We start from the raw sequence: 11,536 nt of genomic DNA, 5'->3' as shown, positions 1-11,536 counted from the left end.
AAAACAAATCTACCAATCTAAAGGTAGTCTAGATCTAGAAAGGGTTTATTGTAAACTATGTATGGATGATGGATTAGGGGATCATCCTCTTGCATTTGATGATGCAAAAAAGTAAGTGGACCTATACTCAAGGTCACTATAACTTAACATAAGGCCCAATCTAACCTCAGTAACCTTGACCTCCATACTTCTAAACCATATAAAACTATAGGTGCCAAATTGAAGTTCATGAGGTTGAGTTTGGATGAGATGCCCTAAAAATGTTGTTGGAAACATTTGTATGTTTATATGAGAAAGGAATCCATACCGCTTATTCACTAAAGGTTGGAAATCCTCCCTCAAACCAAGCTTAAAACCTAAAAATTGAGCCGTGAGATATGTGTGTGTGAACTAGATCCATAAAGGGTTTATTGCAAACTATGTATGGATGATGAACTAGGGGATCATCCTCTTGTATTTGATGATGCGAAAGAGTAAGTGGGTTTGTACTCTTAGTAACAAGTATAATTTTATATTTTGGACCATTTAATAATCTACGAGAATTAACATAGACAGGGTTTCCTCCTAAAATGTCATTTATGTGTCTCATTCTCTTTTTCTTGGAAGATGCATTATTAACTTATTTATAAAAAAAATTGTGTGCATACTTAATACACACACACACACACAAATATATCTATGTGTGTTTGTGATTTTTTTCCTGACATTTCCATTTTTGGGGGATCACATTTCCAGTAGTACCTGTTTTGGAAACTTTCAGACATTTCGGTGTTTCGTGCAACTTATATTTAGGGGAAATAGATGATTTTTCTCTAAGGGTGTTGCATGCATATGTTGACTCCTTTAATTTTGAAGGGATGGAATTCAATGAGGCAATAAGTGCCTTCTTACAAGGCTTTATATTACCTGGAGAAGCACAGAAATTTGATTGCATCATAGAAAAATTTGCAGAGCACTATTGTAAGTGCAACCCAAAGGTTTTCACTAGTGCAGACACAGTTTATGTGCTTGCATACTCTATGATCATGTTCAACACTGATGCACATAATCCAATGGTGAAGAATAAGGTATTCCTTTTTCATCTGTGTAATTAGTTGGCAGTTCTCATGGATCATCATATTTCAAATTATTTTGGGATCATCCTTTGTCCAACTACCTCTTTCCTAACTTGCAGTGTTATTGCAAATGTCAAAGGAAAATTTCATAGGGAATAACTGAGGTATATATGATGGAAAATATTTACCAGATGACTATATGGGATCCTTGTATGATCGTATTGTGAAAAATGAAATCAAGATGAAGATGATAATTTGATGCCACAAAATAAACTTCCCATAAATGCAAACAAAATCTTAGATCTAGATAGTATACTAAATATTGTAATTTGTAATAGGGGGAAGAAAAAGCTCTAGAAACGAGTGGTGTGTTGTTCATCTTCCATATTGGTGGTGCACTTCTCATCTTCTTCTACATCATCTCCTTTTCCTGATCATGGGGCCCTCTCATATGGTTGGTCCCCAATGAGATATTCAATTTGGAGGTCCGCTCAGGTGGGAAGAGCATCAAACCCACATGTGCGAGCACTTATGTAAGTCATGGGCTCTCTTTTATGCATATTAGTGGTGATAGTCCCCTAATATTTCACTGATCTAGGGGCAGGGGGCATAATTTGAATGATCTATCTCTGGAACATAGTCAAAAGATACTATTTTCAAGAAAAATCTTGAAATGAATAGTTGTTGGTAAACCATTGATTTTTCAAAAATGGGAATGAATTTCTCATGTCAGTGAGAATTCTTACTTTATCTTATCTCTAAGTCCATGTTGGCCCTGCATTTCTAGGTAGTTCCACAACATTGTTAGGCTTGGTGAAAGTCAACAGGATCTTGATGAGTGAATCCTGACTTAAATTGCCTTGAATAGTTTCATGAATCCTGACAAAAAGTATACAACATATATTTTGATTTCTATAAGACATAAATTAACAAAGTACTCAAAAAAAAGTAAAAGCATGGAAATAGGGTATGTCTAGTTTGTCGAGCCAAGTGGAAAGAAGTTCCCTTACAAGGGATTCATTCAGAACCACTGCGTTGCAGAGCATGAATAAGTCCTTTGAATTGGCCACAAAAGCAAGATGGTAGGATGACAATTTTACGCAACTTTCCACTTGATCACCCCCCTCAGCCTCAAACTACAAGACGTGTTATAGATCCTACTACTTTTACTAATGATGAGCCATTAGAGCATCAGTCAAGTGGAGAAAACAGGTCAGGTGGGGAAAATGGGAATGAACCTACTTTGGTTGAAATTGAGATAGCAACAAGAAATTCACAGGCTACAGATTCAAGAGGAAAATTGGCACAAGGAAGTGAAGGGATTAAAGGCAGAGAAGTTGATAGTACATCTGTACAGTTAAAAATGTTTCCTGAGTTTTTTGCAATTCCATGCTCAGAGTTTTGTGAGAATTTCAATGTCTTGGTACATCTGAAAGCTCCATGCTCTAGTGAAAAATAGCAGAAAATCCAAAGAACTTGGAATACTGGAAATCCATCCCAAACCCCTGATATGCCCAGAGATCGAGCCCCCATTGATCTTGTAACTGTTCTTGATGTTAGTGGAAGCATGGCAGGCACAAAACTGGCACTATTGAAGTGTGTTATGGGCTTTGTGATTCATAATCTTGGCCCCATGGACCGCCTTTCAGTCATTTCCTTCTCATCAACTGCTAGGCATTTGTTTCCTCTATGACGTATGTCTGAGGAGGGTCAGCAGTTTTCTTTGCAAGCAGTGAATGGCCTAGTGTCCACTGGTGGAACCAACATTGCTGAAGGATTGAAAAAGGGTGCCAAAGTGCTGGAAGACCGACATGAGAAGAACCCTGTCTGTAGTATCATTTTACTCTCGGATGGGAAGGACACCTACAATGTGGGAAACCATAGGTAGGTTTCCATTTTTTCAAATTCCAGGAGGGTTTTGGATTATCAGTCCTTGTTTCCAGGATCAATAAGGCAACCTGCAGAGCAGCGTAACATACAAATCCATGTACACACTTTTGGATTTGGGACAGATCATGATTCAACATCCATGCACTCCATATCAGAGACTTCTGGTGGCACCTTTTCCTTCATTGAGACATAAATTATTATTCAAGATTCTTTTTCACAGTGCATTGGTGGTTTGCTAAGTGTGGTGATTCAGGATATGTAGGTTATTGTCACATGTGCAAGTTCAAGAGTGCAATTGAGTGCCATACAAGCAGGCAGTTATGTAGGAAATATTCTAGATGATGGGTAGAAGGGATTGGTAAATATTGGAGACTTGTATGCAGAGGAGGAGAGGGAATTCTTGGTTCATGTTAAGCTTCCTCCATTTAGAAAACCTGAAGAGAGCACCATTGTTAATGAAATGAAAATGTTAAAAGTTATTTTTTCTTACAGGGATCTTGTTTCACAAGAAACTATTTAGACACTAGTGACATAACTATCTATTCAACATCCTGAATATGTTAGCAGCAATGAACAAGATGTCTATCTTGATGTTTACAGACAAATGATGAGCCCCAAAAATGGGTAACTTATTGGGCTCATTTTTCCTATTATTCTTGATTAATACACCATTCTTCATATTTGTATGCATGCTTTTGAATATATTTATGTTAATTGAATGAATGAGAATAGTCACTTGACCCCAAAGACTAATACGTGCTTATTGCAGATTTTTGGACATCTTTTGGACCAAGGTCAAGCATTTATGAGGCAGTTGATAGCCAAATACGAGGGAACAAGGCTGAGGATTTGTAGGAAGGGTGTCTCCTGCACTAAATGACCCCTTCCTCAAGTTCTCCACCATCAACTCGGAGTTCAACAGCCCACCAAAGATGATTTCAAGGGGCAGTCATGTAGATTTTGTGAAGTGGCCGATTAACTACAGTTTGAGCAGCCAAGCCCCTAAAGTTAAGGATGGTCGTTGGGAGTACTGGTGGTGCATAAGTAGGAAGGCTTCAAGCCTTGGTATTTTAGCTCTTGAATAGTTGTTTTTTCGCACTTTGGTGCTACTCTGCCTTTCAGCTCATTTTCAAGCTCTTGCTGTAAACATTGCTGTGATGTGATTATTTTTTGAGAAATGGAGATAAATTTCACTTTGCACTAGCTCTGAGTTTTCTTAGGAGGCTGTATCTATTGGGGTTGGGCCCAACCCAGGTGCCAGTACCTCCTTTGTGTACTTTTATGTGTCTTTGTTGCATTCATAGAATAATTTCTCTTATTTAGGCTAAGATCTTGCTTTGTTACTTAGGTTGTTTTTGATGATTAAAATAGATTTTCATGCTTCAGGTTGATTCGACAGTTTGGTAACAGAAAATATCTACAAAAATTCCATCAAGCCATCCTTGATGTCACCTCTCCCTCCTTGGGACCATGAGCCGAGACCAAGGCATACTTGCTGCCACAAAAACATTGTTTTTGCCTTTCTATGCAATCGCTAGTGTTAGGTTTTTAGTTGGAAAAGTTGATACCATTTGTACTTGCATGTTTAGATCTATTCTTGCTTAGTTTCCATAGTTAATTTGCATGGTTTCCTGTCTATAACCTTCTGTTCATTATGTTTCTGGTTTTTAGGTTAGATTAGGTCAAAACAGATAGATCTCTGGTCTTTCTCATCTTTGTTCAATCAATTTTAGAAAATACTGTGCAGAACACCTGTAATACATCCCTGCCTATCCTTCCTTCATCATACAACCTACTCCAACCCCTAATTCTAGATTCCTTCCCTTCATTTGCCACACTTTTCCAATTTGACCTAATTTCTACTTTTTTGTGCAACATTGCTCCCTCCATCCTTGAACAAATCCAACCATCTTCATCACTCCTTAGCTTCATTTACCAGATCCTAAACCCCTTCACATCCTCATCCATCCTCCTTTTCCACTTTCCTTTTGTTTTTCCACCATCAACCCTCTGCAATCCTCTTTCGGCTCTTCCTAAAGACCATCCTGTAGAACATCTTGTAGAGCCCCTGCAGACTTCCTATAGAAGTTCACGTGAGCAGTTTTTCGAGATCTGATCACTGTGAAACTCTCTAGAAGGGTGCTAGGGACCCCTTAGGCCCTCTTCTCACCTTCCCAACCTCTTGCAAGCACCCATTCCATTTCCTTTCACCAGTCAACCTCTGCACAGTAAAAAGAACAGTTAAAGCACATGCATAATAATTTTGCAAGATTACTCAAAAATACAAAAATATGTTTTTTTTTTTTTTTTTTTTCAAATTTTACTTCAGAAGTAGCTTAGTCACATGAATTTTACCTTTCAAAGAATCAATGGCATCCATTTCAGAAACTTTCATCTATTTTCTTGTACGAGTAGGGTTAGTCGATAAAACTAGGGTTTGCTAGGGTTTGCATCTCCTTTAAGCTTTCATCTCCTTTCTAGAAATAGACTAGCCTCTTTTGAGTTAGATTTAATCCATCACAATTAAAATCTTCTTCTAAGAGTTCATAGAAGTTGGCTTAAGCTCCTAGAAGACTTGTGCCAACTGATCAAGTGACAGCCTGCAGCAAGAGATAGTACTTGTGCATATAGCACTGTCACTTCCAAGTTTGTTATGAACTACCAGGTTGATAAAAGTAAATAAGGGAGTCCCAGGAGTTGCAACATCATTGCTACAATACCGGAGCCCACCATATTTTTGCCGCCGTTGCCGGGGAAGCGTCAGAGTATTTGTGATTGTTGCTTTTCTTCTATCTTCTACTACAACCTTTTGCTAAGTAGTTTATTTCAGCAAGAATAGAGTAGTTGCTTCATTTCATTCTGCAATTTCATTTCCGCAAGAGTAGATTTGACATTTCCTACTTTCCTAGACTAGCATTTCAATTCTGCAAGCATAGATTAGCATTTCCATTCTGCAATTTCAATTCCGCAAGCGTAGATTAGCATTTCAATTCAGTAATTGTAGCCTAGCATTTCATTTCTGCAATTTCATTTCAACAACAAAGATTAGTCATTTCTTGCCTTCATTTCAATTCCACAATTTTCATTCCAGCAAGGTTTACTGTAGTTAGCTATAGTTTAGTGTTCAATCAATTTCAGTTTTGCAGGTACAAACAGAGAAAAACACAAAAATCAACTAAAAATATTTCCTTTCATGTCTCATAGGAATAAAGACAATTCGAGAAAATTCCTACCCAACACCCCCACCACATCACTAAGTCACCCTTCTCTCTTCTTTAGTAGTAGTGATCCAGAAGATCACGTAGGTGAACCTCCATAGATTTACAAAGATCCTATAACAGAATAACAGAATAAGAGCAAGAAAACATTCCTCCTGAGACCATGGTTGAAAACAGAAATGGTAGAGGAGATGAGGAGAGAATAGAAGGTGCCTTTCCCATCCAAGAGACCAATGGGGACACAAAAATGAAAAACATAAGTCCCTCAGCCTTACCTCACTTCCATGGATTGACCACTGAAGACCCTGATACCTTCTTATTTGAGTTTGTTGTCCTTTGTCGAAATTATGACTATGCAGAAGACGAGAAAAAGCTGAAACTCTTTCCCTCTACCCTCAAGGATGCAACACTATGCTGGTTCATGGGGCTACCTGGAAGCAGTATCACAACTTGGGCTCAGATGCAGCAAGCCTTTAACAACAAATACCGGGACTACTGTAGGTCAAAGAAAGCGAAGAGAGAAATCCTTTGGATGACCATGGAAAGTGATGAATCCTTAGGAGACTATGAAGAAAGGTTCCAACTCAGTTATAAAAGGGCCAGGTGCATGCTTGACCCCGAATATCTGAAGCTGGTCATGCTCCGAGGAATCCCTGAAGACCTTCTAGATACCCTCCATTTGCTAGTTGGAGGAGACATCTACCAACTACCTTATGATGACATAAAGAGTGTGTTTAGAAACCATTCTAGGGTAGCCCAAAAAAGAGGTAGGGGGAATCAACTTTCAGCGAGTGCCACCTTCTCCAAACATGAGTTTACAAATCAGATGGAAGACCTTAAAAGTGAGATGAGATAGACCGTTGCCATGCAACTTGATACTTTCCAAATCCAACAGAAGAAAGAGGAAGCTGAGAAGGCTTTGGCCATCTTTTTTCCCAAATGTACAAGGAAGCATCCTTGGAACGAGTGTTAATTGCACTCAGTAGAGGTATGTTTAATTTGTGAGGAAGACCACCCTACAAACAAGTGCCCAATGTTACCTAGACTTAAAGCTATCTACAAAGGGGCTGAAGGAGCCACTGAACCACTCTACTTCCTGAACCAAAGGAGGCCACATGGATCCAGACCCTACTAGTAGGGGATGCAAGGGACATACGAGACTTATTACAACCCCAACCAATCCACTCACATACCTTCTTAGGGTCCCCCTGCTCATCCTTCCTGGTCCGCACCCCCTCCTTGGTCATATCCATCTCAATACCATACTCAACCTGCTGCTTATCCGTTTCATTCTCATGTTCAACCACAACCTCAGTGGAATGCACCTCAACAAGGGTGAAGGCCCCAACACAACTGTCCTCCCACTATTTTACCTCCACCACCTGCTCAACCACAACCATTACCTCTGGCTCCTCCAAGACAACCCAAGATGCCTGCTCAACCGAACCCGAACCCTAATAACAGACAGGCCCAACAGGTATATACTGGAGAGACAACATGTTGTACCTACGCTGTAGAGATTAAGGAGATCAACCTACAATCTAGGAAGGTCCTCCTAGATAGCCAACCTCCTCCTAAGGAGGATGAAGAAAAGGAATAGGAAAGTGAGCCCAATGCCATTTGACCCTTTCCTGAGAGACTAACTGGAACCACGCAACCAAACCTAGAAGAGACTAAACTTCTAGGAGAACTTAAACAGTAGTGTGTAAAAATACCACTTCTCTAGGCCATCAAAGACGTACCAATCTACAAAAAATTGATCAAAGAGAAGTGTTTCAGGCACCCAGGCAGGCACAAGAGAGATTCCCCAACTATCAATGTCATAGGACAACTGTCTGACCTAATGTTGGGACAAGTAATCTGTCGAAAATATTTGGACCCTAGGAGTCGTATAGTTGATGTCCACATTAATGGCACCATAATTCCCCACACCCTAATTGATCTAGGGGTTGCCATTAATTTGATGACTAGGGACACTATGCTTAAACTCAACCTTCAGAGTTCCCTAAGAAAGACCTCGACAATATTTTAGTTAGTAGACCGCTCCACCATGACTCCCGAAGGGATTGTGGAAGATTTCATGGTCTCCGTTGATTCTTGGGAGTACCCTACAGACTTCTTGGTCCTTCAACCAAAGGAAAAACTCACTGGATACCCCCTCATTTTGGGAAGGACTTTTTTAGCTACTGCAGATGCTTACATCAGTTATCGAGCTGGGAGGATGACCATTAAGAATGGGCCAATGTCCAAACATCTAGTCCTATATCCTCCTGCCAAACCTTTGCTCGAACATGACTTACCTCTCTGGTTGGAGGAGGAAGATGAGGATGAAATCTACTCTGCATCAGTGTGCACCGTGGAAGCCACTAGGGGAGGTCCTAAAACCGAGAATGACCTTATTGAGAATTTAATTCAAAATCCACCTCCTAGTGTGCTGCCATTAGAGGAGTTGGTAGGAGACACCCAAGCCAGTGCTTTAGTGGATCTCTGTGTGGCTGATCCGACCTCTTCCCGAGTTAAGAATGTGGAATTTTGCCCTGAAAGAACCTTGAAGATCAACTCATCCCTATCTCCTTCTCAGGAGAAGGAGCTGTGTAGCTTATTGAACCACCATTTCGATGCTTTTGCTTGGAGCTATAAGGAGATGAAAGGAGTCCACCCTTCAGTTTGTACCTATCACATTTACATTAAAGAGGATTGTAAACCAGTTAGGAAGCCTCAAAGGAGAATGAATCTAGCCCTTGAGGACATTATAAATGAAGAATTACAGTTGTTGGATGCAGGATTCATCTACCCCATCTTCGAAAGCGAGTGGGTTTTTCCTTTGGTGCTCGTGCCCAAGAAAAACATGAAGTGGAGAATTTGTGTAGATTATTGAGACCTTAACAAAGCTACCAAGAAGGACCATTTCCCTTTGCCTTTCATAGATCAAGTGTTAGATGGCCTGGTAGGGAAGAAGTTCTTTTCCTTCCTAGATGGGTTTAACAGGTATAATCAGATCCAAATCAGACAGGAAGACCAAGATAAGACCACTTTCACTTGTCTATGGGGTGCCTTTGCCTACCGGGTCCTTCCCTCTAGAATATGCAACGCTCCTAACACTTTCTAGAGAGCAGTACTGAGCATATTTGCTGAGCTAGTTCATGATTCAGTGGAAATCTATATGGATTACTTTACTCCTTATGGGTCCAACTTCCAAGAAGCATTGACTAACCTGGGAAAAGTTTTAACCAAGTGTATTGAGATGAACCTGTCCGTCCATCCTGAGAAATTTTAATTCCTGATGACTGAAGGGACCATGCTAGGTCATACAATTTCTCAGCAAGGATTACAGGTGGATCCCAACAAGATTGCTATCATCCAAAGGGTTCCACCTCCTCAAAAGGTAAGATACGTTTGGAGTGTTTTAGGCTTAGCGGGATATTATAGAAGGTTCATTAAAGATTTCAGTAAGCTAGCCTCTCCATTGTTTGGTATTTTGGGGAAAAATGTCGAGTTTATATGGACTGACAACTGTCAAGAGGCTCTGGATGTGTTGAAAGATAAGCTGGTAACTGCCCCAATCTTGAGAGGTCCAAACTGGGCCCTACCTTTCCACATCCACACAGATACCTTGAACAAAGCCATAGGAGTAGCCTTAGGACAAGTTGAAGAGAAGCTACCATATGCCATATATTTTGTCAGTAAAAACCCGTCCAAGGTAGAATTAGACTATATTGTAACCGAGAAATAGCTCCAGGCTGTAATCCATTCCCTAAAAAAGTTCATGCACTATATCACTGGTTATCAAACATTCGTACACATCGATCATGCTACAATTAGGTATTTTATGAATAAACCTGATGTAAATGCTCGTATCATTAGATGGTTACTTTTATTGCACCAATTTGATTTGACCATTGTTGATAAGCCAAGTAAGGAAAATGTTGTTGCTGATTTTCTGTCTAGACTAGATTTGCCTGTAGGTGAAGAAGGGATGGTGGATGATCAAATTCCAAATGAACACCTATTTGCTATTTCAGTACTCTCTCCATGGTTTTCTGATATAGAAAATTACTTGGTTTCATCACAATTCCCGCCACATTTATCGTCAAAAGAGAAGAGAAAGATCGTGAGGAAATGCGCCCCATTCACTTAGATTGGGGGCATCCTATTCAAACTTGGCCCATATCAGATTTTGAGGTCTTGTGTTAGGGAGGAGGAAGTTTTTTACATCCTCCTAACTTGTCATGATGGACCCTGTGGAGGCCACTTTGTAGCGAAAAGAATCGCTTTCAAAATTCTACAGGCAGGATACTATTGGCCCACTCTTCATCAAGATGTTAGAAGATACATCAGCCAATGTGACCGATGTCAAAGGATGGGGAAACCAACTCCAAGGGATGAAATGCCTCTGCAACCTCAGGTGACTTTCGAGCCATTTGAGAAGTGTGGCATGGATTTTGTGGGTCCTATCAATGCTCCTTCAGAAAAAAAGTCTTAAATCATTGTGTGCATGGACTACCTCACAAAGTGGGCAGAAACAAAGGCAATCAAGGCAGCAACAGAAGAAAAAGTGGCTGAGTTTTTGAGGGAAAATATCTTCTACAGGTTTGGCTACCCAAGAGAATTAGTCACAAATCAAGGAATTCAGTTTACCTCTAACCTGATTCAAGACATGCTTTCTCATCACAAGATTAAGCACAGAACTCCCACCCATGATCATTTGCAAGCAAATGTGCAGGTGGAAGTCACTTACAGGGCTTTGGAAGAGATTTTGACTAAAGTGGTGAGAAGCAGCAGAAGGGATTGGGAAGATCACTTGGTTGAGGCCACCTGGGCGTACAACACTACTTGGAAAACTACAATAGGTTTTATACCTTATGAGCTAGTTTACAGGAAGAAGGCTTTGCTGTCCGTAGAATTTGAATACAACACATTGAGGTTGGTAGCTTATTTGAACTTATATCTCAGCCATGCACAACAAGAAAGACTACTTCAGCTGAATGGACTAGATGAACAGAGAATGCAGGCCCTCCTCCACTCAGAGTTGGTCCAACTTCAAAGGAAAATATGGCATGACTGGCACCTTAAAGAGAAGCAATTTTAGCCAGGAGATTGGGCGATTTTATATGATTCAAGATACAAGGATTTCAAAGGGAAGATGACGACGAGATGGCTGGGACCACATATAGTGGAGAAATGTAACGACAATGGTTCAGTCCTTATCAGGACCATTGATGAAGAAGCCATTCCCATCCTCATCAATGGGAATCGATTGAAGATCTATAGGAAGCCCCTTTCTAAGTAGGAGTTCATTGACACTCTGGATAAATCAGTGTTGGTAGTGTTGCAGGCCCCTGTCTCCACTCCACCCACATTTTGAGCAAAAAA

General features: G+C 40.3%; 1 pseudogene; it reads left to right on the top strand.

Moving 5' to 3' along the window:
* The first annotated feature begins 857 nt into the window (after nucleotides 1-857).
* Nucleotides 858-3,573, top strand: LOC149260270 (E3 ubiquitin-protein ligase WAV3-like; annotated as a pseudogene).
* Nucleotides 3,574-11,536: the final 7,963 nt, after the last annotated feature.

This window comes from Pinus tabuliformis, chromosome 6, assembly GCF_031772625.1.
Source record: "Pinus tabuliformis cultivar Carrire ecotype Pingquan chromosome 6, CPIR1, whole genome shotgun sequence".
NCBI classification, from domain to species: domain Eukaryota; kingdom Viridiplantae; phylum Streptophyta; class Pinopsida; order Pinales; family Pinaceae; genus Pinus; species Pinus tabuliformis.
This window is presented reverse-complemented; position numbering and strand designations above follow the sequence as displayed.